The sequence below is a fragment of the Narcine bancroftii genome, chromosome 8 (genome assembly GCF_036971445.1).
Source record: "Narcine bancroftii isolate sNarBan1 chromosome 8, sNarBan1.hap1, whole genome shotgun sequence".
NCBI classification, from domain to species: Eukaryota; Metazoa; Chordata; class Chondrichthyes; order Torpediniformes; family Narcinidae; genus Narcine; species Narcine bancroftii.
Window position 1 is genome coordinate 6,547,231 of NC_091476.1, and position 9,083 is coordinate 6,556,313.

At 43.8% G+C, this 9,083-nt stretch overlaps 1 long non-coding RNA gene across 1 annotated transcript in view; it reads left to right on the forward strand.

Moving 5' to 3' along the window:
* The window catches only part of LOC138740311 (uncharacterized), a 122,280-nt gene that overhangs the window by 53,477 nt on the left and 59,720 nt on the right, over window positions 1-9,083 (forward strand). The window contains exon 3 of the long non-coding RNA XR_011342821.1: window positions 8,743-8,855. This is a non-coding gene — a long non-coding RNA (uncharacterized lncRNA). The remainder of the gene's footprint in view (window positions 1-8,742; window positions 8,856-9,083) is intronic.

The window sequence follows — 9,083 nt, forward strand, 5'->3', positions numbered from 1 at the left end:
AGATATAGCACAATAATAGACCCTGAGTCCACGAGCCCATGCTGCACAAATACAGCCAGTCAAGGGAGAGAAGTTTAGGGGACACATCAGGGGTACGTTTTTTACACAGAGAGTTGTGGGGGCCTGGAATGCCTTGCGGGGGATGGTGGTGGAGGCTGAAACATTGGGGGCATTTAAGAGACTCTTAGACATGTGGATGGAAGAAAAATAGAGGGTTACAGGGGAGGGAGGGTTTAGTACTTTATTTTAAGGAAGGAATATATGGGTCAACACAACATCAAGGGCCAAAGGGGCTGTGTTCTATGTGATCAATTACCTTACTAAGCCTGTATGTCTTTGGAATGTGGGAGTAAACTGGAGTCCCTAGAGGAAACCATGTGTACATGGGAGAACATACAAACTCCTGACAGACAGTGCTGGATTTGAGCCACAATAACTTTCAGTGATGTTAACAGTTGATAAGAGTGAAACATGAAAGTAACACCTTTTATCTGTTGGTCTGTACTCCTTCCCTTCCTCTTCTACCCCCTTTCTTTCCCCAGCCTTTAATTCAGACATCTGTCTTTTTTTATTCATACCTTGAGGAAGGCCTCAGGCCTGAAACATTGGTAATAAATCTTTCCCTCCTATGGACGCTATGAGACCGGCTGAGTTCCTCCAGCATTTCTCTGTTCTAACAGTTAGTTGATAAGACATTATTTACAACCATTCATTACCCATGATTATCATTGCCATGAGCCTGAGTAATTGGATGAATTATTGGAAATATTAGATATCAAGAAGAGAAATTTAGTACTGATTAGTTCAAGGTAGCAAGATTCAATAAACTTCAAGGTTGTATAATTTCTAAAGGATTGATGGGTCTAGAATATTTTCTCATTAAGCTATGAGCAGTGGGGATCAGGGTGTTGTATCTTTAATCAGTCAGTCACTTTGTTATGAATCTGAAGGTACAAACTCCAGTGGGCCTCCAGCAGTATTGAACTGTCATTATTGCACATCTTTGAACTGCTGCAGTACAAAATTGTCAGGCTATTGCTCCAATAACCTTATTCCACTGATATAACTTTGTCATGAAGATGGCACGTAGCCTATTTACTGACCACAGTTACTGTAACGGTTATGGTTAAAATGCCAAGAAGTTCCAGCACATTTGTCTTGGCTAATTGCCATTGATTGCTCTGTCTTTTTGGATCACCTTCAAATTCCCATCCTCATTTTAAAACCATTGTAGTGTGTAGCCCGTCGAATGACTCAAAGACTTGTTGACTCAAACCAAGGCTTTTATTAGCAAAAGACTGGAGCATATTACATCGAGGTCGACCTGTCCAGGCTGACCTGGGTCTGGTTAGGAGCAGGCCTTTACTATATGTACATATATACATTGGTGGTATTATCCTGTGCTATCACATAGTGCCACACTGATGTGAAAACACCATCATCATTTGGAATTGAATATTTCAACTGATGACCTCACAAAAACACTGCCTCTCCCCATCGTCTGCCACAAGTGCTATCCAAGGGATCATTCACAACAACCTTCAAGCCTCTTGCCACTTCTTGTACCTGAAATTCTAAAATTCTGTGATGGTTCAAGTTGCAAAAAAAATTACAGGATATGGTTTGGCAGGTGATAAAGCAGTTTTTAATGATTTCAGTTTTGCCTTTTTATTATCCCAAGTTCTCCCTCAAGTGGTATATGTAATCCATATCTTTCTTTGGCTTGGCTTCGCGGACGAAGATTTATGGAGGGGGTAAAAAGTCCACGTCAGCTGCAGGCTCGTTTGTGGCTGACAAGTCCGATGCGGGACAGGCAGACACGATTGCAGCGGTTGCAAGGGAAAATTGGTTGGTTGGGGTTGGGTGTTGGGTTTTTCCTTCTTTGCCTTTTGTCAGTGAGGTGGGCTCTGCGGTCTTCTTCAAAGGAGGTTGCTGCCCGCCAAACTGTGAGGCGCCAAGATGCACGGTTTGAGGCGTTATCAGCCCACTGGCGGTGGTCAATGTGACAGGCACCAAGAGATTTCTTTAGGCAGTCCTTGTACCTTTTCTTTGGTGCACCTCTGTCACGGTGGCCAGTGGAGAGCTCGCCATATAATACGATCTTGGGAAGGCGATGGTCCTCCATTCTGGAGACGTGACCCATCCAGCGCAGCTGGATCTTCATAAGCGTGGACTTGATGCTGTCGACCTCTGCCATCTCGAGTACTTCGACGTTAGGGGTGTAAGCGCTCCAATGGATGTTGAGGATGGAGCGGAGACAACGCTGGTGGAAGCGTTCTAAGAGCCGTAGGTGGTGCCGGTAGAGGACCCATGATTCGGAGCCGAACAGGAGTGTGGGTATGACAACGGCTCTGTATACGCTTATCTTTGTGAGGTTTTTCAGTTGGTTGTTTTTCCAGACTCTTTTGTGTAGTCTTCCAAAGGCGCTATTTGCCTTGGCGAGTCTGTTGTCTATCTCATTGTCGATCCTTGCATCTGATGAAATGGTGCAGCCGAGATAGGTAAACTGGTTGACCGTTTTGAGTTTTGTGTGCCCGATGGAGATGTGGGGGGGCTGGTAGTCATGGTGGGGAGCTGGCTGATGGAGGACCTCAGTTTTCTTCAGGCTGACTTCCAGGCCAAACATTTTGGCAGTTTCCGCAAAGCAGGACATCAAGCGCTGAAGAACTGGCTCTGAATGGGCAACTAAAGCGGCATCATCTGCAAAGAGTAGTTCACGGACAAGTTTCTCTTGTGTCTTGGTGTGAGCTTGCAGGCGCCTCAGATTGAAGAGACTGCCATCCGTGCGGTACCGGATGTAAACAGCGTCTTCATTGTTGGGGTCTTTCATGGCTTGGTTCAGCATCATGCTGAAGAAGATTGAAAAGAGGGTTGGTGCCAGAACACAGCCTTGCTTCACGCCATTGTTAATGGAGAAGGGTTCAGAGAGCTCATTGCTGTATCTGACCCGACCTTGTTGGTTTTCGTGCAGTTGGATAATCATGTTGAGGAACTTTGGGGGACATCCGATGCGCTCTAGTATTTGCCAAAGCCCTTTCCTGCTCACGGTGTCGAAGGCTTTGGTGAGGTCAACAAAGGTGATGTAGAGTCCTTTGTTTTGTTCTCTGCACTTTTCTTGGAGCTGTCTGAGGGCAAAGACCATGTCAGTGGTTCCTCTGTTTGCGCGAAAGCCGCACTGTGATTCTGGGAGAATATTTTCGGCGACACTAGGTATTATTCTATTTAGTAGAATCCTAGCGAAGATTTTGCCTGCAATGGAGAGCAACGTGATTCCCCTGTAGTTTGAGCAGTCTGATTTCTCGCCTTTGTTTTTGTACAGGGTGATGATGGTGGCATCACGAAGATCCTGAGGCAGTTTACCTTGGTCCCAACAAAGCTTGAAAAACTCATGCAGTTTGGCATGCAGAGTTTTGCCGCCAGCCTTCCAGACTTCTGGGGGGATTCCATCCATACCTGCTGCTTTGCCACTTTTCAGTTGTTCGATTGCCTTATATGTCTCATCCAGGGTGGGAACCTCATCCAGCTCTAGCCTTAGGGGCTGTTGAGGGAGCTGGAGCAGGGCGGAATCTTGGACTGAGCGGTTGGCACTGAAAAGAGATTGGAAGTGTTCTGACTATCGGTTGAGGATGGAGATCTTGTCGCTGAGGAGGACTTTGCCGTCTGAGCTGCGCAGCGGGCTTTGGACTTGGGGTGAGGGGCCGTACACAGCCTTTAGAGCCTCGTAGAAACCCCTGAAGTCGCCAATGTCCGCGCTGAGCTGTGTTCGTTTGGCGAGGCTAGTCCACCACTCATTTTGGATCTCCCGGAGTTTGCGCTGAAGATGGCATATAATCCATATACTCCTCTGTTTAAGATGTTGCTTCACCTTTGCCATTTCCTTTATGCCACCCTTGGTCACTCTTTGATTAGTTCAAAAACTGGACCTGACTGCTCTTATTTTACCAGACCCTGTTTTCAAAAATTTCTGAAGCTTATCTTAGGGGCACATCTTCAGAGTCTCATCTTATCCATAATCCTCATTCCTCTCATGTATCCTTGTTCTTTCTTATTACTGTATGTCTCAATGTAATCTCTGTGCAGGTCAAAATCTGCTGATGCTGGGATAAAACCAAAAAATGCTGAAAAGAACCAGCAGGTCAGGAATGAGAAGCATTTCAGATTCAGGACCCTCATCAAACCAGTGCAGAATCCACAAGAATCTAAATATTTATTTGCTTCTAGATTATACTTTGGAGACTGTTTCACACCAGAATAAAAACAAGTTACAAGCATGTCTCATCTGTTGTCTTACTGCCACCTCTTGGTAGCAACATAAAATGAATGTTAATTTGGTAACTTTTGGCATTCAATTCAATTCTTCAGTGACCTTTATTTGAGCATTTGCCTGCCTTTTGCTTACCAAATGGAGTCTGGCATACAGAGCCGTATTTGTGACCCGTAGCCCTCCAGATGCCATCCTTGTCAGGGTATTAGCCTCTGTTCATCGATGACAGTGTAGAATAGGCAAGAATATGCTGCTACATCAGTGTGCAACACTAACTTGATGTCAGTGCTCCCATTTAGACTCAAATGCTTGTCTAATGAACTCACTATAACATCACCTCCTCCCCAAACTTCCCCTCCCCATCTACAACCACAGTTCCTTTTGAAGGATTATCTGTGATCTACAAGTTAGTTGTCATCTCCTATTTTTCTTCCAAAGATTTTACATTTTTTGTGATTATGGATATGTTTAAGTTACAGACATTTACAAAGATCAGTGTGCTGAAGGGTTTTTGATGACTTCAGCCTTCTGCGCAAATTATTTGATCGCAGGCACAAGTACCGTAGATTTGTAGCATATCCTTTGGAATACTTCTCAATTAGTGCAGGCCCCATCATGGAGAAAAGACTGACAGAGAAGGATGTTGGAAGAGGGAGGAGAAGGGGTTTCAGCCAGAGAAATATACTCCCAAGTGCCTAGCGGTAATTCAGTAAATAACAATGTGCAAAGCAACTCTGCTTTCATACCCTGACCTCACTGATATCTTCTATTTGTTGTAGATATAGACCCATTTTCTCAAGTTATTTACAACATTGTAAGTTTATAATTTATTTTATGGGAGATTACAGCTCTATACATTTGGACAGATGTATGGTTAAGAGGGGTTTAGAAAGATATGGACCATATGCAGGAAAATGGAATTAGCCCAGAAAGCCAACTTGGTTGGCATGGATGAGTTGGCCTGAGGGGCTTGTTCCACATTAAATGATTTCGAATCTCTTTTCAAATAAAACCGTCCACAAATGATTCTCTCTTGCCTACAGGCAGTGAAATCACACACGTTTATGATATAGTTTGCTACATGACCTTTACTTTGTGTGTCCTGCATGTCAACACTGCACTGCCGTTACTAAGGGACTGCACTGGTGACGCCATCAGAGGGGTGACACCAAAATGACTATAACATTTTTCTGCAGTGTTTCAACAGAAATTTATTATTTTTATAAAAATATCCCTGAAGTTAGATACAACAACAACAAAAAACCATTTTTCGTAAGCCCAGCTAACATGTATCAATATACCTCCAAGGCTAAAACTCGATACTATGCTAATTTACTTTTTGAATCTTCTAATGAGTTCCGGTCAGAGCTGTTGTTATTCCCAATTACAACGCCCCTTTGAATAATGTGGTTTCTTTTCCATGCGCTACCAGCACACACTGTTGTTCTTGTTGTTGCTGATGTTTTTATAGTCTCTGCTTTTGTCAAATATTCTGGAGTTTTAGCTCCAATATTGTAGTAATTTATATTTGTAAATACTTTTAGGCTGTGCATTTGACATTGTAATTTAAAGGTGTAATTTTAATTTTGCTAGTTGTTTATTTCACGACTATTGCTGTTAAGTTCAGAGATGTATGGGAATTACGATTTACATGTAACATTAGTACAAAAATCATTACTGAGAAATCTGTATGGTCTGGTACAGGAGGAGGTTCCTGCGGAGTTGGGGGGGGGGGAAGGGGGGAAATGACCATTCTGCTTATTCCTGAAAGAAGGGCTCAGCCCAAAATGTCAGCAATATGTCTTGACTTTTTATGGACGCTGAGACTGGCTGAGTTCCTCCAGCATTTTGGGGTGTTTTTACTACAATCACAGCATCTGCAGACTTTTGTGTTTCACATAGATTTAAGGTACTTGGGGGTCGATACAGAGGGGGGGGGGGCGGTGTGGGATGTAAGAGCTAGGTTTTTCACACAGAGAATGGTGGGTGCATGGAATACTCTGCCAGCAACGACGGAGCTGTTTCAGGGAGGCGATCACCTACAATGGTCCTGTAAACATGGAGGAGTACATGAGCTCAGTGACTGGCTGCACCAGCAAGGGCACTGAGGATGTCATTGAGATCAAATCAGGGCTAACCAGAAACCATGGTTAGATGCAGAGGTCTGGGCCCTTCTCAGAGCTCGTGATGCTGCCTTCAGGATAGGATGTAGGATGGCACTAAGACCAGCCAGGGCTGAACTCTTCCATGCAGTCTGGAAGGCAAAGCTCAGGTACGCACAGAAGATCCACAGACAGCTGTGTGACACCAGCAACATGAGGCACATGTGACAAGGGATCAAGACTATTACAGATCTCAAGTCAACCTTGTGAATTAAGGACAATGACTCCTCCTTTCTGGACAGAGAGTTTGATGAGAAGAACAGGATGAGGCCAAAGAAAGTTCAGTGTCCCCCTAATGAATGGGCCCCTTGCATAGCCGCTGTCAAAGTGAGAAGAACCAAATCCAAGTTGAACCCACAAAAGGTGGTGGGACCAGAAAACATACCTGGTCGGGTAGTGAAGGACTGCGCAGACCAATTGATGGAAGTCTTCATGGATATCTTCAACACCTCGCTGCAGCAGTCCATCATTCCCGCAGGGTTCAAGATAGCCACCATCATCCCACCTTGTGGCACTGATGTCCACCGTTATGAAATGCTTCAAGCGTCTGGTGATGGAAATCACCTATAGAAGAAACCATTCCATAGGCAATGCTAAAGCCTGGTCGCTTCACTCCGTGCTGGCCCACCTGGAGAATGACGCCTCATATGCCATGCTGTTCATCGACTTCAGCTTGGCTGGTGGAGAAACTGTCCTCATTGGGACTCAACCTCCCTCTCTGTAATTGGATCCTAGACTTCCTAACAGAAAGACCACAGTCTGTCTGGGTCAGTAGCAGAACATCGAGCACTCTCACACTGAGCACTGGTGCACCTCAGGGCTGTGCGCTCAGCCTACTACTGTTCTCGCTACTGACCCACGACTGCATCACCAGATCCAGTGTTATCAAGTTTGCAGATGACACAACAGTTGTTGGCCTCGTCAGCAACAATGATAGAGAAGAGGTGGAAAATCTTGTGAAATGGTGCAAAAGCAGTAACCCGAGTCTCATCGTGGACAAGCAAAGGAGGTGATTGTGGACTTCAGGAGAACCAGGAATAACTACCCTCCTCTATCACTTGGTGGTCTCCACCCATCAACAACTTGGTAGTAGAAAGAGTGGAGTTCACTTAACTAGTGACTTATTGTAGACACAACATCTCATTTGTCAGGAAGGCGCAACAATGACTACACTTCCTGAGAAGACTGAAGTGGACAAGACTACCAACCACTATTATGTCAATCTTCAATAGAAGTTCTATCAAGAGTGTCCTGGCCAGCTGTATCACAGTGGGGTACAGTTGCTGCAGAGAAGTGGATCAGCACTCAATACCTAGGTCCATAAGAGTGGTAGAGAGGATCACTGGAGTCTCCGTCTCCCCCGTCGATGTGATCTACTGAGATCGTTGACTGAAAAGGCACGCAAAACCATCGAGGACCCCTTCCACCCTGCACACAGCATCTTTCAATTGCTCCTGTTAGGGAGGAGATACAGGAGGATCAGAGCCAGCACCATCAGGCTGAGGAACAGCTTCTTCCCATGGGCAGTGAGAAAGCTGAACGACCAAAGGAACCACTCACACTCACCATCCGAGACTCTCATATTCACGAAACAATATTTATTTATTTTTATAGATGAAATACTTGTCCTGCTTATGTATTACTTGTCTGTACATGTGTTATGTCTGGTGGTTTGTTGCACTGAGGACCGGAGAAGACTGTTTCGTTGGGTTGTACTTGTACAATCAGATGACAATAAACTTGACAATAGGATCTTTCAAGAAGCTATTAGATAGATACATGGAAGTGAGAAAAATGTAGGGAAATTCTAGGCATTTGTTGGAGTAAATTATTAGGTCAGCACAACCTGTGCTTTAGATTATGTTCGAATATAGTAATTAGAGGATACAGAAAGGAATGAACGGTCTGCAGAGATATGTTAAATATGGGGAAAACTGAAGGAAGATGGTAAATGAATTGATATCTGCTTGGATTGCAGTTAACTGATTGAAAGTGAGAGACTAGATGTACATAATGCAACAGAGGGTAGAATTCTACATAAGCACATATTTTGATGGGCGTTAAAATTTTAGTCAAAATTATTTGAATTCTGTGAAGAGGCAGATAAGAAGCAGTGCCTATTCCTTTAACACTAAGTACTATCTTTCATTCCGTGGATTGATGAGGAAGGAGTCATAAGTTTCTGATCTAATCAGATGTCGATGTGTTTCATCCGCTCCAACCAAGCACACAACACAAAAAAATGACAGAATGTATCTCTGATTCATGCAAGTCCAAAGATAAAAATAGAATTTTTTCTATTTATTTCCTTTTCAGAAAACCATGTGTGGACTCTGCCAGTAAGTGAGTGTAAACAATTGCATCAATGCTTTTTGGGTCACAAGGCAGGACTGCCTAACTGGTTGGCCGATGGCAAACTGAATATTATGGTAAGAGATCCCTTTGGAAAACTAGTTTTGATAAGTTGAAACAATACCAGAATTTTTGCTTCACCTTCTGGAGATTCACAGGATTCTCCTCCTTATACTTCATTAACACCATGAACTACCAGCCATGGCTCATTTGAAAATCTGAATTAAAACTTTATGATATTTAAGTGATACTTTAGATAGCAAGATAAAGATCAATTATATTATCCTTGAATTATTAATGAAAAC